Consider the following 19350-nt stretch of genomic DNA (forward strand, 5'->3'; position numbering starts at 1 on the left):
GATGGGGAAAGGAGGGAGAGGGACCGTGCTGCGGGTTGTGTATGTATTGATGCTTGTGTTTGGAGTGCAGGAATTGTGTGTAATGTGTGTGTCGTGTGTGTATTGGTTGTGTACGTGTCTTTGTTTGGTGTGGTGTGTGTATGTGTGGGCTGAGTGGGAGAGAGGGCTGCCAAAGTGTCGTTCTTGATTGTGCGCAGAAACCGTTTGGAATATCCCCTCTTTCTAAGTGCGTGAAATAGTGTTGAGATGGCTATGTGTAAATCTTCTTTGTGAGAAGATATTCTATGAAACCGGATTATTTGTGATTTGACTATACCTTTAAATGTGTGTTTGGGATGGTAACTATGTTTGTGTAATAGGGCGTGTGTGTCTGTAGGTTTAAAGTATACGCGTGTCTGTAATGTCTTATGTGTTGTATTTATTGGGTGAAAATATACTGTGGTGTCCAAAAAGTGAATTTGCTGTGGGTCAATTATGTATTTTACTGTTATTGACGGGTGATGTGAGTTTAGTATGTGTATGAATTCCGTGAAATGTTTGATGTCGTGTGGCCATGCTCCTATGATGTCATCTAAAAATCTGTAGTAAAATGATGGTTGTAGTGGACACTTTGACAGCGCTTCTCTCTCCCACTCAGCCATATATATGTTTGCATAAGCAGGTGCGAACTTCTTGCCCATAGCTGTTCCCGATATCTGTAGATAATGTTTATTGTTAAATAAAAAGTCATTGCTGTCTAAACTGATTTGGAGTAATTGTAGAATGTCCTGATCCGGTCTATTGGGGTCTGGGTGTTTGTGAAATAATGACTTGACGGCCTGCACACCCATTGTGGTGTTAATGTTGGTGTACAGGCTGTCAACGTCAATGGTGAAGATGTGTGTGTGGAAGGGAACAGCTATGGGCTTGAGCTTCTCTAAGAAGTGGTAGGTGTCTTTGAGGTAACTGGGGTGGCGGGTGGATAGGGGGTTGATGTAGTGGTCAATGTATTCCGATATGTTATATGATTCGCTGTTGCAATCTGAGACTATGGGTCTACCAGGAGGAACTTCAAAGGGAATGGTCCAGGTGTCCGGTTCTTTATGGATCTTGGGAAGTAAGTAAAAGAGTCTCTGTCGTGGTGTGTCTGGTCCGTATAAGTAGTCCCGTTGTTTGGCTGTAATGTACTGTCTGCTGTAGAGTGATTTGATGATAGTCCTAAGTTTAACCTGTGTCTGTGGTTGTATGCTATCCGGTATGATCTTGTAATGTCTGTTGTTGTTTAATTGCCTATTTGCTTCAAAGATGTACTGGTGGTTATCTAAAATGACTATCTTGGATCCTTTGTCCGCTGGTTTGATGACTATGTGTGTGTTGTTTTTAAGTGTTTGTAGTGATTCTCGGAGTGTGGTCGTGAGGTTGTCTGGTCTGTCCGTCTGTGTGCTGTTGTGGTCCCGTAGTGTCCTTCTGTCTGTCTTAATGAGGTGCCTGATATGATGATCCACCTGGGAGAGTTTGGGCTCCCAGGTGGAGGGATTGATAAATGGCAGGTGAATGTCATTGTCCGTGAAGTCAAAGTAGTCCAAAATCTTGAGTCGTCTGTGGTATTTGTGAATGTCCCTTTGAAGTTCCTCCTGGTCAAAAGTGGTGGGGCGGGGAACGAAGGTGAGGCCTCTCTCCAGCAGTGCTATCTGTGTTTGTGACGGGTGAAATGTTTTGGACAGATTCAGTATGTTGGAGTTGGATGACAGTGGTGCGTGAGGGAGTTGAGAGGCGGAGAGAGGGGGGGCAGTAGATGTGTGTGTCGTTTGTAGGTGAGTGGCGATGTTAGAGGTGTCCGGGTTGTGGGTAGGGGTGATTATAAATTTAGTTGTGCACACCAGTGTGAGAAAATTGCTGTTGCTGTTTCCGGTGTCCAGTGAATGGTGTCCCTAGTGGTGCGGAATGAGTCCTTCGGTATTTCAAAGAGTGTGGGTAGATGTGTGCTGATGTATCCATTCATTATCTTGATGTTTTGTTTCTGTTGTGGGGTGAGAAGTGGTGAGTGGTTCATGATGGGGACATAGATGGTGGCGTTGGGGAAAGTGCTCTTGGCTTCCTTGTGCATGCTTGCTAACTGTTTTAGTGATGTCTGGTATGGGTCGTGGTCCTTGTTGTTGAGACCCACCGAGAGGACCACCACCTGTGTGTGTGGGTGTATATCTGTTTTTTCCAGAACCTTCTGGAAATGATAGAAAGTGGCCCCAGGGTAGCTGTCCACCTGTGCCATAGGGTTCTGGAAGGAGGGGATTCTATTAAGATTAGAATCCCCAATGAACAAGTGGGACTTGGTGCCCTTGATTGTCCAGTCCGCCACCTTGCGTGAGGGGCGAGCTATGTGGTAGGAGGGTTTGACTGATGTGTGTGCATGAGAGGAGGTGGTTTGGCTATGTGATGGAGGCTGGGGACTATGTGTTGTTTCTAAGGGTGTGTGTGTGGAGGCGCCAAGTCGTGGAGAGTCCCCCACAGGCCCCTTGGTAGGGTGGAAAGGGGAGGGCTCAGAGCAGGCTTTCTCCAAAGGTGATTTGCCTTTTAGGTGCCCTTTCATCATTTTAGCCTGCAATGAGGGCCTGTTTTTTGAGGGACTCTCCTGTCTGGCGCCTGGGGAAGGGAAAAAAGAGGGGGTTAACGGGTGTGCAGTGATGTTAGGGCCAGGTTTCTGAGGGATGGGGGAGGCTGATGAGGGGGAATTGCGGTGACCTACGGGGGAGGGGAAGCTTGTCTCTGTGGAGAAAGCTTCCCGTGTGCGTGTTTGTGTGTTGGAGGGGGAGTAAGTGTGTTTTTTGAAATGAGATTGAGTGAGGGACTTAGTGGTTAGTGTGGGGGGAGTCCTGAGTGTGGTGGCCAGAAGGGGGATCTGAGATGTGCGTGCGCCTAAATTGAGTGTGTATTTGTATGTGTGAGCGGCTCTGGGAAGGAGTGGGAATTCTGGTGATATCTGTGTGTTGTGAAACGAAGTGTCTGTGATGTGTTGTACGGTGGGTGTTCCTATGTGTGTGCTAATTGTTTCTTTTTTTGTAGGTGTGTTTGTAAGTGGCTGAGGTGGCGGTGTAGCTGGCAAGGTGGCGGACTGGACGGTCGGCAAAGGTAGGTGCTGGGTTGTGATCTGGTGTGCAGGTGAAGCTGAAGGTAAGGTGACTGGTTGGAGGACAGGTGATGTTGGAGATTGGACTACAGGTGAGATGAAATGTGTGGTGCATGACTGTTGAGTTGTTGGGTGTGGTGTAGTCGTGTGTATGATGGGTGGCTGTTGTGTGGGTAAATGTGTTGTGGGAGTGGCTACAGGTGTAGGGGCCATGTCTGTGTGTGTAGTGGTAATGGGTGGCTGTTGAGTGACTGTATATGTTATGGTGGTATCTATGTGTTCTGTAAGTAAACATTGGGTGGGTGAGTGTGGTGTAGTGTTGTTGGATGTGTGTGTGATAGGTGGCTGTGGAGAGAGCAAGTGTGGTGCAGTGTTGTTGACCGTGTGTGAGACAGGTGACTGTTGGTGGAGTGAGTGCGGTGAAGTGTTTCTGAATGTGTGTGTGATAGGTGGCTGAGATGGTGGGGGTGGTGCCGTGTTGTTGGCTGTGTGAGGTGTGTGTAGTGTAGTGTTGTTGGTTGTATGTGGTGTGTGTGTGTGTGATGTGGTGTTATTGGCTGTGTGTTGTGTGTGTTGTGTAGTGTTGTCGGGTGTATGTGGTATGTGTGTGTGTGATGCAATATTGTTGGTTGTGTGAGGTGTGTGTAGTGTGGTGTTGTTGGCTGTATGTGGTGTGTGTGTGTGTGATGCCGTGTTGTTGGCTGTGTGTGGTGTGTGTTGTGTAGTGTTGTTGGGCGTATGTGGCGTGTGTGTGTGTGATGGTGATGCAGTGTTGTTGGATATGTGTGGTGTGTGTTGTGTAGTGTTGTTGGGCGTATGTGGCGTGTGTGTGTGTGATGCAGTGTTGTTGGCTATGTGTGGTGTGTTTTGTGTAGTATTGTTGGCTGTATGTGATGTGTATGTGTGTGATGGTGATGTAGTGTTGTTGGCTGTGTGTGGTGTGTGTTGTGTAGTATTGTTGGCTGTATGTGGTGTGTATGTATGTGATGGTGATGCAGTGTTGTTGGCTGTGTGTGGTGTGTGTTGAGTAGTAGTGTTGGCTGTACGTGGTGTGTATGTGTGTGGTGGTGATGCAGTGTTGTTGGCTGTGTGTGGTGTGTGTTGTGTAGTATTGTTGGCTGTATGTGGTGTGTGTGTGTGTGCTGGTGATGCAGTATTGTTGGCTGTGTGTGGTATGTGTTGTGTAGTATTGTTGGCTGTATGTGGTGTGTGTGTGTGTGCTGGTGATGCAGTGTTGTTGGCTGTGTGTGGTGTGTGCTGTGTAGTGTTGTTGGCTGCATGTGGTGTGTGTGTGTGTGGTGCAGTGTTGTTGATTATGTGTGGTGTGTGTTGCGTAGTGTTGTTGGCTGTATGTGGTGTGTGTAGTGTAGTGTTGTTAGTTATGTGTGTTGTAGTTTGCTGCTGAAGGAATGACTGTGGTGTGTGTGGTGTGGTGTCACTAGCTGTGTGTATTGTAGATGATTGTTGAAGGGAGGACTGTGTTGTGTGTGGAGTGTGTGTTCTGGGTTGTCGTTGAGGAAGTGACTGTAGTGGGTGTGATGGAAGGTGGGCTGTATGTGTGATAGGTGGTTGAGATGTAGGTGCCTGTGCTGTAATAGTATGTGTGGAGATGCTGGATGACTGTTGGCTAGGTGTCTGTGATTTAAGTGTGTCTGCATATGTCTTGCGTGGCCGTTGGGTGAATGTGTGTGCTGCAGGGATGGTTGTGTGTGCAGTAGTGGTAGTAGTAGTGAGTGGCTGATGTACAGATGGATCTGTTGTGGGAGTGCCTATGTGTGTAGTGGCTGGCTGTTGAGTGGGTGACTGCGGTGTTGGAGTGGTCCTGTGTGACTGCCCGTGCTGTGTGACTGAGGGGAGTTGTAGAAGTGTCTCTACTGTTGCAATGGTTGTCTGTGTGAGTCTGTGTGTGTACCTCTTCTGTGCCCACCCCATGGCTATGTGCAATGCAGTGGTGTTGAGTGTGGGTGCTGTGGGGATGAGTGTCTGGATGGTAGTGTTGTAGTGTGTCTGTAAAATGCCCAGGTTATTATTCATCCATAGTGTAGTGTTGTCTGCAACTAAAAGTGTGGTGTGTTCAGTAGGTGAAGAAGGCCTGATAAAAGAAGTGAGTTTCCCCACCTGCCTCATCATGCCTCTCGGGTGAGTCTTTGTTAAAATGGCGGCATTCATGATCTCACCATGGTGGACTGCCTGTATTATTTTAAAATACAATTTTGCTGCTTGCCTGGTGGCCTCATCCGGTGCCTGACCCGTGGGCAGAGTGTTGTATGTGTTGTGTGTGTAAGTGTTGTGTGTGTGCGTGTCTGCATGGGTGTTGTGTGTTTGAGTATTGTGTGGCTGCGCATTGGGTGGATGCATTCGTTGTGGATAAGTGTTGTAGGCCTGGGTGTTGTGTGACTGAATGTTATGTGATGCAGTGTGATGTGGATGAGGATTACGGGGTTGAGTGTTGTCTGGTAGGGTGTTGTGTGCTGGAGTGTGATATGTGTGAGTGTTGTGGCCCTGGGTGTTGTATGTCTGAGTGTGGCGTGGTTGAATGTGTTGTACATGAGTGTTGTGTGGGTGAATGTTGTGTGCATGGATGTTATGTGGATGAATGTTACGGTATTGTGTCTGGATGTAAGGATATGGTGTTCTATTGTATGTGTGTGGTGTTCTAAGTGGTGGATGGATCTGTGGGTGAGTAATGTGTGAATGGAGGCTATGTGCAGCATTATTGTGTGAATAGGTCTTGTGTGAATGAATGTTATAGTGTTGTGTCTGAGTGGCAGGGTATGATGTTCTATTGTAGGTGTGTGGTGTTCTAAATGGTGGGTGACTCTGTAAATGTAAAAGTGATGGCAAACCTAACAAAGATGGCCTAGCTACACTGTTAAAACCGCTAACTAAACTGCTGGTGTGTTCTCCTGTCTTAAAACGCACCGCCGGCCTACCTCCCTGAGGGTACATATTTAAAAATCAGAGTGGGGTAATCTGGACAGCTGTGGTGTTTGTTAAAAGCTGCCCAGACAGGGCCCTTACCGCCTAGTTTTTGGTGTTTCCAGCTGCCAGGGCGTTGGTGGTGGGTTTCCCAGGTCCGGTCCGTCTCCTCCTCTTCACCTCTCCAGGCTCAGGACACAGTGTTCAAGATTCCAGTGGAAATAGTAAAAATTTGTGTTCCTGGTGTAGGTAAAAAAGGCCCGGGCCTGTAGATGGATATTAAAAAGAGAAAAAGCAATCCTGGGAAACCTTTGCTGCAGAGAGTCTAAAAAGAGCCCTCCCCAAACTGATTTTAAAATTGTAACTTTATTAAACTTTAAAATCAAATTATCAATATCCAAACTCAAGGAGATAAAACCAATTGTGCATAAAAAGATAAAACCCGACGTTTCGCAGTAATTTCTGCTTCATCAGGGGAGATAGGCTCCCAGGAGAACACACCAGCTTTTATGAACTAGCACCCTCGGGAGAGGGGCACGCCCCTCTCCCAAGGGTGCACCTAATTGGCCCTATCTGATTGGATGATACATTGTCCCTAAGCTATCCCTATGCTATGCCTAATTTCTAACTGGTTCTCTAAGCTAACTGGTTTCTGTGATTGGTTCATTTGAATTGTGTGATGTCATGGAGAGATGGATATGGGTAGGTCCTGGTATATTTCCATTCCTTTTATAAAAGATTGCCAGAGGTTTGTGCAGAGGTGGAAATTTTCAGTTGTGTGTGTGTCATGTGCAATGCATTATGGGTGATGTAGTCTGTGAAAATATGGGGATGTGGACCCAAACCAAATAAATACAACTGTAGCTCAAAAAACATATATATGGGTGTGCTGTGAATATTGGGTACCTCATGGAAAATGTGTTCTATAAAAGGGTGCTATTAAAATCCAATAAAATCCAAGTTGTAACAATAAAACCAATTGTGTTATGTGTCCCTGAGAAGGTAATGTAAGTGTAAATGTAACTAAAATAACTTATATTGTATTGTAGATGGGTGCGTAGTGTCCTGTCCGGTGGATCACGGAAGATGTCTTGTGTATGCTGATGGAGATATGGTAAGTATACTGTATGTTAATGTATATATGTGGGAGTCAAAATGTATTGCAGATCTTAAAAATAGGTTGTGTGTTGATATTGTTTCATGATCATGGGCATGATGAGACAGGTCTAAAAGATTAAAATAAAATAAATATGATAAAACATTGGGGGAAACTGCACAACTAGACTATAAAGCTTAAAATTGTACAGTCATCTAGTTTCTCTTTTTTCCTTTTTTAGGTGTAGGTAAATACTTCAGCCACTAGATGTCACCATTCTGCCCCCTCTTTATTGGTAAGTCTATTTGTACAAATGTGCTAGATATGGTATATAAAGTGTAGTGTTCTAGTATATGATGAGTGTACTGTATATATTGCTGATATGATAGATGGGTGTATCTGGTGTGTACAAATGTAGGTATGTGAGTGCCAGTGTGTTGGTGTTAGGGTCATAATGTTGTATGAGGTATGTAGAGTATTCTATCCTGTCTCACTTATGTGGTGCCTTATGTCTGGGGTGTGTCTGCGTGCTGCTGAATGGAAAAAGTTTACTCTGTGGGGTTGAAGAGTCACATATACAACAATTTCAAAAGCACACAGTCCAACAACACATCACAACCATCATAATGCTTTTCTCTTGGCTGTTATGGATCCTAAGGGTTTATTGCTGTTGTAATGAAAATATTATCTAAGGCACAGGTGGGCCACCCCGGGGCCTTAACTGTAGTTGTTGTGGTTGTTGTTTTGCTCTCAGTGGATCCCAACCTGGTGGCCAGCGGACAGCGGGTACTTCTTGTGTATTGTGGTGAGAGGTGAGTGTAAATACAGAACTAAGGCTAAACAACAGAAATAATGGCTCTGGCAGGGTTAGGTTTGGGTTAGGGTGGGGTTAAAAAGAAAAACTGGATGGTCTTAAAAAGCGCGGGCCTATCATTTCTGTGTTTAAAAAATATATATAACAAAGGACAGGAGGGAAAACAGAAATACAAAAAAATGTGTTGTGAAATAATGTGTGTGTTTTCTTTTACAGGTGCTGTGTGGTGGTGGCTGAGTGGATGGTGCTGAGGATTGGAGGACCAAGGTAGGTGTTGTTGAATTTGTTCTTTAGTGTGTAGATCTATGTGCCAGTATGTAAGTGTGTGCGTGTGTATGGATATATAGTCAGGTAAGTTATGTGTGTGTATATTACTTTAGGTCATGTATGCGTAAGAATATGTATGAATGTGTACATGTATATGTTCCAAAGTGTTGTGAAGTAATGTGTTTGTTCTTTTACAGATGCTGTGTGACGATGGATGAGTGGATGGTGCTGATCAAGGTAAGTGTTAATTTATTTATTGAGTGAAGCAGGTCTTGTATGAGATGAAGAGTGTTATGTTTTTTCATTCAGTCCCAGGGGTGTAATTGTGTTTAACTGTGTGATCCATTTTCTTTCGGCGTGTTTCCGCTGTCCACTGGACCACCCGGACCCCGACTCCACACCAGATATGATGAGGTGAGTGACGGGGTGCTCCTGGAAGTGTGTGACGAGTGTTGTTTGTAGGTGTGCCCGTGAGATGTTGTATAGGTGTTGTTTGAGCCTAGTGTCTATTGATGAACCGGTTTCTCCTATGTAGTGTTTGTGACAGAGGGTGCAGGTGATGATGTATACTGCATTGGAGGTTTGTAAGGTGAGGTTGTCCGGGACTGGAGCTGATGTGTGACTGTGAGGGTTTGTAATGAATTTTCTGTACTTATAATGAAGTGTATGAGGTTTGGCTGCTGGAGAGGGCATGGTGCTGAATTTGGTGTGTATGAGTATGTCCTTTAAGCTTTTATTTTTTCTGTATGCTGAAATGATCTTGTAGGGTTTTAGTGCGGGGTATGTGCGTTGAGCCGTGGTGAAGTTGTGTTTGAATGCATGTTGTAGGGGTCGAGTTTTATGTGAAAATGTGGTGACTAGGGGAATGATTATTAACGGGTCCGTGACGGTGTCTGAGGTGAACGGTGTGCCGGTGTTGATTGTGGGTGGTGGGGCCGGGGGGGTGAAAACAGAATCCTGATTTTTAAAGGGAGGGTTGGGTTTAGGCCTAGGGTTAAAGGGAGGGGTGGGGTTACAGGGAGGGTTGGGGTTGGGTATGGGGTCGGAGGGACTTTTAAAGGGAGGGTTGGCTTTAGGCCTAGGGTTAAAGGGAGGGGTGGGGTTACAGGGAGGGTTTGGGTTGGGCGTGGGGTCCGAGGGGTTGGGGTTAGGATGAGGGACCAGGCTGGGTGTAGTTCTTGGGGTGGGCAGAGTGGGGTTAAAGGGCGGGTTGAAGGGAGTTTTAAAGGGAGGGTTGGGTTTAGGCCTCGGGTTTGAGGGGTTGTGTTTAGGGTTTGGGCCTGGACTGGGTTTAGTCCTAGGTTTCAGGGGAGGGGTGGGGTTGCAGGGAGGGTTGGGGTTGGGCGTGGGGTCCGAGGGGTTGGGGTTAGGATGAGGGACCAGGTTGGGTGTAGTTCTTGGGGCGGGCAGAGTGGGGTTAAAGGGAAGGTTGGGTTGGGGTTTAAGACGGCGGATGGAATTGAAGATGGGGTAGTGACGGAATGTTGGATGAGGTCCCGCAGCAGGGTCCCGGGAAGGTTCAGGGCTAGGAGGGGGGTTGGGGGAGGATGCAGGATACGAACCCGGTGTAGGGTAAGGGGAGGGATTCGGGGGGGATGGGGAAAGGAGGGAGAGGGACCGTGCTGCGGGTTGTGTATGTATTGATGCTTGTGTTTGGAGTGCAGGAATTGTGTGTAATGTGTGTGTCGTGTGTGTATTGGTTGTGTACGTGTCTTTGTTTGGTGTGGTGTGTGTATGTGTGGGCTGAGTGGGAGAGAGGGCTGCCAAAGTGTCGTTCTTGATTGTGCGCAGAAACCGTTTGGAATATCCCCTCTTTCTAAGTGCGTGAAATAGTGTTGAGATGGCTATGTGTAAATCTTCTTTGTGAGAAGATATTCTATGAAACCGGATTATTTGTGATTTGACTATACCTTTAAATGTGTGTTTGGGATGGTAACTATGTTTGTGTAATAGGGCGTGTGTGTCTGTAGGTTTAAAGTATACGCGTGTCTGTAATGTCTTATGTGTTGTATTTATTGGGTGAAAATATACTGTGGTGTCCAAAAAGTGAATTTGCTGTGGGTCAATTATGTATTTTACTGTTATTGACGGGTGATGTGAGTTTAGTATGTGTATGAATTCCGTGAAATGTTTGATGTCGTGTGGCCATGCTCCTATGATGTCATCTAAAAATCTGTAGTAAAATGATGGTTGTAGTGGACACTTTGACAGCGCTTCTCTCTCCCACTCAGCCATATATATGTTTGCATAAGCAGGTGCGAACTTCTTGCCCATAGCTGTTCCCGATATCTGTAGATAATGTTTATTGTTAAATAAAAAGTCATTGCTGTCTAAACTGATTTGGAGTAATTGTAGAATGTCCTGATCCGGTCTATTGGGGTCTGGGTGTTTGTGAAATAATGACTTGACGGCCTGCACACCCATTGTGGTGTTAATGTTGGTGTACAGGCTGTCAACGTCAATGGTGAAGATGTGTGTGTGGAAGGGAACAGCTATGGGCTTGAGCTTCTCTAAGAAGTGGTAGGTGTCTTTGAGGTAACTGGGGTGGCGGGTGGATAGGGGGTTGATGTAGTGGTCAATGTATTCCGATATGTTATATGATTCGCTGTTGCAATCTGAGACTATGGGTCTACCAGGAGGAACTTCAAAGGGAATGGTCCAGGTGTCCGGTTCTTTATGGATCTTGGGAAGTAAGTAAAAGAGTCTCTGTCGTGGTGTGTCTGGTCCGTATAAGTAGTCCCGTTGTTTGGCTGTAATGTACTGTCTGCTGTAGAGTGATTTGATGATAGTCCTAAGTTTAACCTGTGTCTGTGGTTGTATGCTATCCGGTATGATCTTGTAATGTCTGTTGTTGTTTAATTGCCTATTTGCTTCAAAGATGTACTGGTGGTTATCTAAAATGACTATCTTGGATCCTTTGTCCGCTGGTTTGATGACTATGTGTGTGTTGTTTTTAAGTGTTTGTAGTGATTCTCGGAGTGTGGTCGTGAGGTTGTCTGGTCTGTCCGTCTGTGTGCTGTTGTGGTCCCGTAGTGTCCTTCTGTCTGTCTTAATGAGGTGCCTGATATGATGATCCACCTGGGAGAGTTTGGGCTCCCAGGTGGAGGGATTGATAAATGGCAGGTGAATGTCATTGTCCGTGAAGTCAAAGTAGTCCAAAATCTTGAGTCGTCTGTGGTATTTGTGAATGTCCCTTTGAAGTTCCTCCTGGTCAAAAGTGGTGGGGCGGGGAACGAAGGTGAGGCCTCTCTCCAGCAGTGCTATCTGTGTTTGTGACGGGTGAAATGTTTTGGACAGATTCAGTATGTTGGAGTTGGATGACAGTGGTGCGTGAGGGAGTTGAGAGGCGGAGAGAGGGGGGGCAGTAGATGTGTGTGTCGTTTGTAGGTGAGTGGCGATGTTAGAGGTGTCCGGGTTGTGGGTAGGGGTGATTATAAATTTAGTTGTGCACACCAGTGTGAGAAAATTGCTGTTGCTGTTTCCGGTGTCCAGTGAATGGTGTCCCTAGTGGTGCGGAATGAGTCCTTCGGTATTTCAAAGAGTGTGGGTAGATGTGTGCTGATGTATCCATTCATTATCTTGATGTTTTGTTTCTGTTGTGGGGTGAGAAGTGGTGAGTGGTTCATGATGGGGACATAGATGGTGGCGTTGGGGAAAGTGCTCTTGGCTTCCTTGTGCATGCTTGCTAACTGTTTTAGTGATGTCTGGTATGGGTCGTGGTCCTTGTTGTTGAGACCCACCGAGAGGACCACCACCTGTGTGTGTGGGTGTATATCTGTTTTTTCCAGAACCTTCTGGAAATGATAGAAAGTGGCCCCAGGGTAGCTGTCCACCTGTGCCATAGGGTTCTGGAAGGAGGGGATTCTATTAAGATTAGAATCCCCAATGAACAAGTGGGACTTGGTGCCCTTGATTGTCCAGTCCGCCACCTTGCGTGAGGGGCGAGCTATGTGGTAGGAGGGTTTGACTGATGTGTGTGCATGAGAGGAGGTGGTTTGGCTATGTGATGGAGGCTGGGGACTATGTGTTGTTTCTAAGGGTGTGTGTGTGGAGGCGCCAAGTCGTGGAGAGTCCCCCACAGGCCCCTTGGTAGGGTGGAAAGGGGAGGGCTCAGAGCAGGCTTTCTCCAAAGGTGATTTGCCTTTTAGGTGCCCTTTCATCATTTTAGCCTGCAATGAGGGCCTGTTTTTTGAGGGACTCTCCTGTCTGGCGCCTGGGGAAGGGAAAAAAGAGGGGGTTAACGGGTGTGCAGTGATGTTAGGGCCAGGTTTCTGAGGGATGGGGGAGGCTGATGAGGGGGAATTGCGGTGACCTACGGGGGAGGGGAAGCTTGTCTCTGTGGAGAAAGCTTCCCGTGTGCGTGTTTGTGTGTTGGAGGGGGAGTAAGTGTGTTTTTTGAAATGAGATTGAGTGAGGGACTTAGTGGTTAGTGTGGGGGGAGTCCTGAGTGTGGTGGCCAGAAGGGGGATCTGAGATGTGCGTGCGCCTAAATTGAGTGTGTATTTGTATGTGTGAGCGGCTCTGGGAAGGAGTGGGAATTCTGGTGATATCTGTGTGTTGTGAAACGAAGTGTCTGTGATGTGTTGTACGGTGGGTGTTCCTATGTGTGTGCTAATTGTTTCTTTTTTTGTAGGTGTGTTTGTAAGTGGCTGAGGTGGCGGTGTAGCTGGCAAGGTGGCGGACTGGACGGTCGGCAAAGGTAGGTGCTGGGTTGTGATCTGGTGTGCAGGTGAAGCTGAAGGTAAGGTGACTGGTTGGAGGACAGGTGATGTTGGAGATTGGACTACAGGTGAGATGAAATGTGTGGTGCATGACTGTTGAGTTGTTGGGTGTGGTGTAGTCGTGTGTATGATGGGTGGCTGTTGTGTGGGTAAATGTGTTGTGGGAGTGGCTACAGGTGTAGGGGCCATGTCTGTGTGTGTAGTGGTAATGGGTGGCTGTTGAGTGACTGTATATGTTATGGTGGTATCTATGTGTTCTGTAAGTAAACATTGGGTGGGTGAGTGTGGTGTAGTGTTGTTGGATGTGTGTGTGATAGGTGGCTGTGGAGAGAGCAAGTGTGGTGCAGTGTTGTTGACCGTGTGTGAGACAGGTGACTGTTGGTGGAGTGAGTGCGGTGAAGTGTTTCTGAATGTGTGTGTGATAGGTGGCTGAGATGGTGGGGGTGGTGCCGTGTTGTTGGCTGTGTGAGGTGTGTGTAGTGTAGTGTTGTTGGTTGTATGTGGTGTGTGTGTGTGTGATGTGGTGTTATTGGCTGTGTGTTGTGTGTGTTGTGTAGTGTTGTCGGGTGTATGTGGTATGTGTGTGTGTGATGCAATATTGTTGGTTGTGTGAGGTGTGTGTAGTGTGGTGTTGTTGGCTGTATGTGGTGTGTGTGTGTGTGATGCCGTGTTGTTGGCTGTGTGTGGTGTGTGTTGTGTAGTGTTGTTGGGCGTATGTGGCGTGTGTGTGTGTGATGGTGATGCAGTGTTGTTGGATATGTGTGGTGTGTGTTGTGTAGTGTTGTTGGGCGTATGTGGCGTGTGTGTGTGTGATGCAGTGTTGTTGGCTATGTGTGGTGTGTTTTGTGTAGTATTGTTGGCTGTATGTGATGTGTATGTGTGTGATGGTGATGTAGTGTTGTTGGCTGTGTGTGGTGTGTGTTGTGTAGTATTGTTGGCTGTATGTGGTGTGTATGTATGTGATGGTGATGCAGTGTTGTTGGCTGTGTGTGGTGTGTGTTGAGTAGTAGTGTTGGCTGTACGTGGTGTGTATGTGTGTGGTGGTGATGCAGTGTTGTTGGCTGTGTGTGGTGTGTGTTGTGTAGTATTGTTGGCTGTATGTGGTGTGTGTGTGTGTGCTGGTGATGCAGTATTGTTGGCTGTGTGTGGTATGTGTTGTGTAGTATTGTTGGCTGTATGTGGTGTGTGTGTGTGTGCTGGTGATGCAGTGTTGTTGGCTGTGTGTGGTGTGTGCTGTGTAGTGTTGTTGGCTGCATGTGGTGTGTGTGTGTGTGGTGCAGTGTTGTTGATTATGTGTGGTGTGTGTTGCGTAGTGTTGTTGGCTGTATGTGGTGTGTGTAGTGTAGTGTTGTTAGTTATGTGTGTTGTAGTTTGCTGCTGAAGGAATGACTGTGGTGTGTGTGGTGTGGTGTCACTAGCTGTGTGTATTGTAGATGATTGTTGAAGGGAGGACTGTGTTGTGTGTGGAGTGTGTGTTCTGGGTTGTCGTTGAGGAAGTGACTGTAGTGGGTGTGATGGAAGGTGGGCTGTATGTGTGATAGGTGGTTGAGATGTAGGTGCCTGTGCTGTAATAGTATGTGTGGAGATGCTGGATGACTGTTGGCTAGGTGTCTGTGATTTAAGTGTGTCTGCATATGTCTTGCGTGGCCGTTGGGTGAATGTGTGTGCTGCAGGGATGGTTGTGTGTGCAGTAGTGGTAGTAGTAGTGAGTGGCTGATGTACAGATGGATCTGTTGTGGGAGTGCCTATGTGTGTAGTGGCTGGCTGTTGAGTGGGTGACTGCGGTGTTGGAGTGGTCCTGTGTGACTGCCCGTGCTGTGTGACTGAGGGGAGTTGTAGAAGTGTCTCTACTGTTGCAATGGTTGTCTGTGTGAGTCTGTGTGTGTACCTCTTCTGTGCCCACCCCATGGCTATGTGCAATGCAGTGGTGTTGAGTGTGGGTGCTGTGGGGATGAGTGTCTGGATGGTAGTGTTGTAGTGTGTCTGTAAAATGCCCAGGTTATTATTCATCCATAGTGTAGTGTTGTCTGCAACTAAAAGTGTGGTGTGTTCAGTAGGTGAAGAAGGCCTGATAAAAGAAGTGAGTTTCCCCACCTGCCTCATCATGCCTCTCGGGTGAGTCTTTGTTAAAATGGCGGCATTCATGATCTCACCATGGTGGACTGCCTGTATTATTTTAAAATACAATTTTGCTGCTTGCCTGGTGGCCTCATCCGGTGCCTGACCCGTGGGCAGAGTGTTGTATGTGTTGTGTGTGTAAGTGTTGTGTGTGTGCGTGTCTGCATGGGTGTTGTGTGTTTGAGTATTGTGTGGCTGCGCATTGGGTGGATGCATTCGTTGTGGATAAGTGTTGTAGGCCTGGGTGTTGTGTGACTGAATGTTATGTGATGCAGTGTGATGTGGATGAGGATTACGGGGTTGAGTGTTGTCTGGTAGGGTGTTGTGTGCTGGAGTGTGATATGTGTGAGTGTTGTGGCCCTGGGTGTTGTATGTCTGAGTGTGGCGTGGTTGAATGTGTTGTACATGAGTGTTGTGTGGGTGAATGTTGTGTGCATGGATGTTATGTGGATGAATGTTACGGTATTGTGTCTGGATGTAAGGATATGGTGTTCTATTGTATGTGTGTGGTGTTCTAAGTGGTGGATGGATCTGTGGGTGAGTAATGTGTGAATGGAGGCTATGTGCAGCATTATTGTGTGAATAGGTCTTGTGTGAATGAATGTTATAGTGTTGTGTCTGAGTGGCAGGGTATGATGTTCTATTGTAGGTGTGTGGTGTTCTAAATGGTGGGTGACTCTGTAAATGTAAAAGTGATGGCAAACCTAACAAAGATGGCCTAGCTACACTGTTAAAACCGCTAACTAAACTGCTGGTGTGTTCTCCTGTCTTAAAACGCACCGCCGGCCTACCTCCCTGAGGGTACATATTTAAAAATCAGAGTGGGGTAATCTGGACAGCTGTGGTGTTTGTTAAAAGCTGCCCAGACAGGGCCCTTACCGCCTAGTTTTTGGTGTTTCCAGCTGCCAGGGCGTTGGTGGTGGGTTTCCCAGGTCCGGTCCGTCTCCTCCTCTTCACCTCTCCAGGCTCAGGACACAGTGTTCAAGATTCCAGTGGAAATAGTAAAAATTTGTGTTCCTGGTGTAGGTAAAAAAGGCCCGGGCCTGTAGATGGATATTAAAAAGAGAAAAAGCAATCCTGGGAAACCTTTGCTGCAGAGAGTCTAAAAAGAGCCCTCCCCAAACTGATTTTAAAATTGTAACTTTATTAAACTTTAAAATCAAATTATCAATATCCAAACTCAAGGAGATAAAACCAATTGTGCATAAAAAGATAAAACCCGACGTTTCGCAGTAATTTCTGCTTCATCAGGGGAGATAGGCTCCCAGGAGAACACACCAGCTTTTATGAACTAGCACCCTCGGGAGAGGGGCACGCCCCTCTCCCAAGGGTGCACCTAATTGGCCCTATCTGATTGGATGATACATTGTCCCTAAGCTATCCCTATGCTATGCCTAATTTCTAACTGGTTCTCTAAGCTAACTGGTTTCTGTGATTGGTTCATTTGAATTGTGTGATGTCATGGAGAGATGGATATGGGTAGGTCCTGGTATATTTCCATTCCTTTTATAAAAGATTGCCAGAGGTTTGTGCAGAGGTGGAAATTTTCAGTTGTGTGTGTGTCATGTGCAATGCATTATGGGTGATGTAGTCTGTGAAAATATGGGGATGTGGACCCAAACCAAATAAATACAACTGTAGCTCAAAAAACATATATATGGGTGTGCTGTGAATATTGGGTACCTCATGGAAAATGTGTTCTATAAAAGGGTGCTATTAAAATCCAATAAAATCCAAGTTGTAACAATAAAACCAATTGTGTTATGTGTCCCTGAGAAGGTAATGTAAGTGTAAATGTAACTAAAATAACTTATATTGTATTGTAGATGGGTGCGTAGTGTCCTGTCCGGTGGATCACGGAAGATGTCTTGTGTATGCTGATGGAGATATGGTAAGTATACTGTATGTTAATGTATATATGTGGGAGTCAAAATGTATTGCAGATCTTAAAAATAGGTTGTGTGTTGATATTGTTTCATGATCATGGGCATGATGAGACAGGTCTAAAAGATTAAAATAAAATAAATATGATAAAACATTGGGGGAAACTGCACAACTAGACTATAAAGCTTAAAATTGTACAGTCATCTAGTTTCTCTTTTTTCCTTTTTTAGGTGTAGGTAAATACTTCAGCCACTAGATGTCACCATTCTGCCCCCTCTTTATTGGTAAGTCTATTTGTACAAATGTGCTAGATATGGTATATAAAGTGTAGTGTTCTAGTATATGATGAGTGTACTGTATATATTGCTGATATGATAGATGGGTGTATCTGGTGTGTACAAATGTAGGTATGTGAGTGCCAGTGTGTTGGTGTTAGGGTCATAATGTTGTATGAGGTATGTAGAGTATTCTATCCTGTCTCACTTATGTGGTGCCTTATGTCTGGGGTGTGTCTGCGTGCTGCTGAATGGAAAAAGTTTACTCTGTGGGGTTGAAGAGTCACATATACAACAATTTCAAAAGCACACAGTCCAACAACACATCACAACCATCATAATGCTTTTCTCTTGGCTGTTATGGATCCTAAGGGTTTATTGCTGTTGTAATGAAAATATTATCTAAGGCACAGGTGGGCCACCCCGGGGCCTTAACTGTAGTTGTTGTGGTTGTTGTTTTGCTCTCAGTGGATCCCAACCTGGTGGCCAGCGGACAGCGGGTACTTCTTGTGTATTGTGGTGAGAGGTGAGTGTAAATACAGAACTAAGGCTAAACAACAGAAATAATGGCTCTGGCAGGGTTAGGTTTGGGTTAGGGTGGGGTTAAAAAGAAAAACTGGATGGTCTTAAAAAGCGCGGGCCTATCATTTCTGTGTTTAAAAAATATATATAACAAAGGACAGGAGGGAAAACAGAAATACAAAAAAATGTGTTGTGAAATAATGTGTGTGTTTTCTTTTACAGGTGCTGTGTGGTGGTGGCTGAGTGGATGGTGCTGAGGATTGGAGGACCAAGGTAGGTGTTGTTGAATTTGTTCTTTAGTGTGTAGATCTATGTGCCAGTATGTAAGTGTGTGCGTGTGTATGGATATATAGTCAGGTAAGTTATGTGTGTGTATATTACTTTAGGTCATGTATGCGTAAGAATATGTATGAATGTGTACATGTATATGTTCCAAAGTGTTGTGAAGTAATGTGTTTGTTCTTTTACAGATGCTGTGTGACGATGGATGAGTGGATGGTGCTGATCAAGGTAAGTGTTAATTTATTTATTGAGTGAAGCAGGTCTTGTATGAGATGAAGAGTGTTATGTTTTTTCATTCAGTCCCAGGGGTGTAATTGTGTTTAACTGTGTGATCCATTTTCTTTCGGCGTGTTTCCGCTGTCCACTGGACCACCCGGACCCCGACTCCACACCAGATATGATGAGGTGAGTGACGGGGTGCTCCTGGAAGTGTGTGACGAGTGTTGTTTGTAGGTGTGCCCGTGAGATGTTGTATAGGTGTTGTTTGAGCCTAGTGTCTATTGATGAACCGGTTTCTCCTATGTAGTGTTTGTGACAGAGGGTGCAGGTGATGATGTATACTGCATTGGAGGTTTGTAAGGTGAGGTTGTCCGGGACTGGAGCTGATGTGTGACTGTGAGGGTTTGTAATGAATTTTCTGTACTTATAATGAAGTGTATGAGGTTTGGCTGCTGGAGAGGGCATGGTGCTGAATTTGGTGTGTATGAGTATGTCCTTTAAGCTTTTATTTTTTCTGTATGCTGAAATGATCTTGTAGGGTTTTAGTGCGGGGTATGTGCGTTGAGCCGTGGTGAAGTTGTGTTTGAATGCATGTTGTAGGGGTCGAGTTTTATGTGAAAATGTGGTGACTAGGGGAATGATTATTAACGGGTCCGTGACGGTGTCTGAGGTGAACGGTGTGCCGGTGTTGATTGTGGGTGGTGGGGCCGGGGGGGTGAAAACAGAATCCTGATTTTTAAAGGGAGGGTTGGGTTTAGGCCTAGGGTTAAAGGGAGGGGTGGGGTTACAGGGAGGGTTGGGGTTGGGTATGGGGTCGGAGGGACTTTTAAAGGGAGGGTTGGCTTTAGGCCTAGGGTTAAAGGGAGGGGTGGGGTTACAGGGAGGGTTTGGGTTGGGCGTGGGGTCCGAGGGGTTGGGGTTAGGATGAGGGACCAGGCTGGGTGTAGTTCTTGGGGTGGGCAGAGTGGGGTTAAAGGGCGGGTTGAAGGGAGTTTTAAAGGGAGGGTTGGGTTTAGGCCTCGGGTTTGAGGGGTTGTGTTTAGGGTTTGGGCCTGGACTGGGTTTAGTCCTAGGTTTCAGGGGAGGGGTGGGGTTGCAGGGAGGGTTGGGGTTGGGCGTGGGGTCCGAGG

The sequence above is a fragment of the Osmerus mordax genome, chromosome 12 (assembly GCF_038355195.1).
Source record: "Osmerus mordax isolate fOsmMor3 chromosome 12, fOsmMor3.pri, whole genome shotgun sequence".
Lineage (NCBI taxonomy): Eukaryota > Metazoa > Chordata > Actinopteri > Osmeriformes > Osmeridae > Osmerus > Osmerus mordax.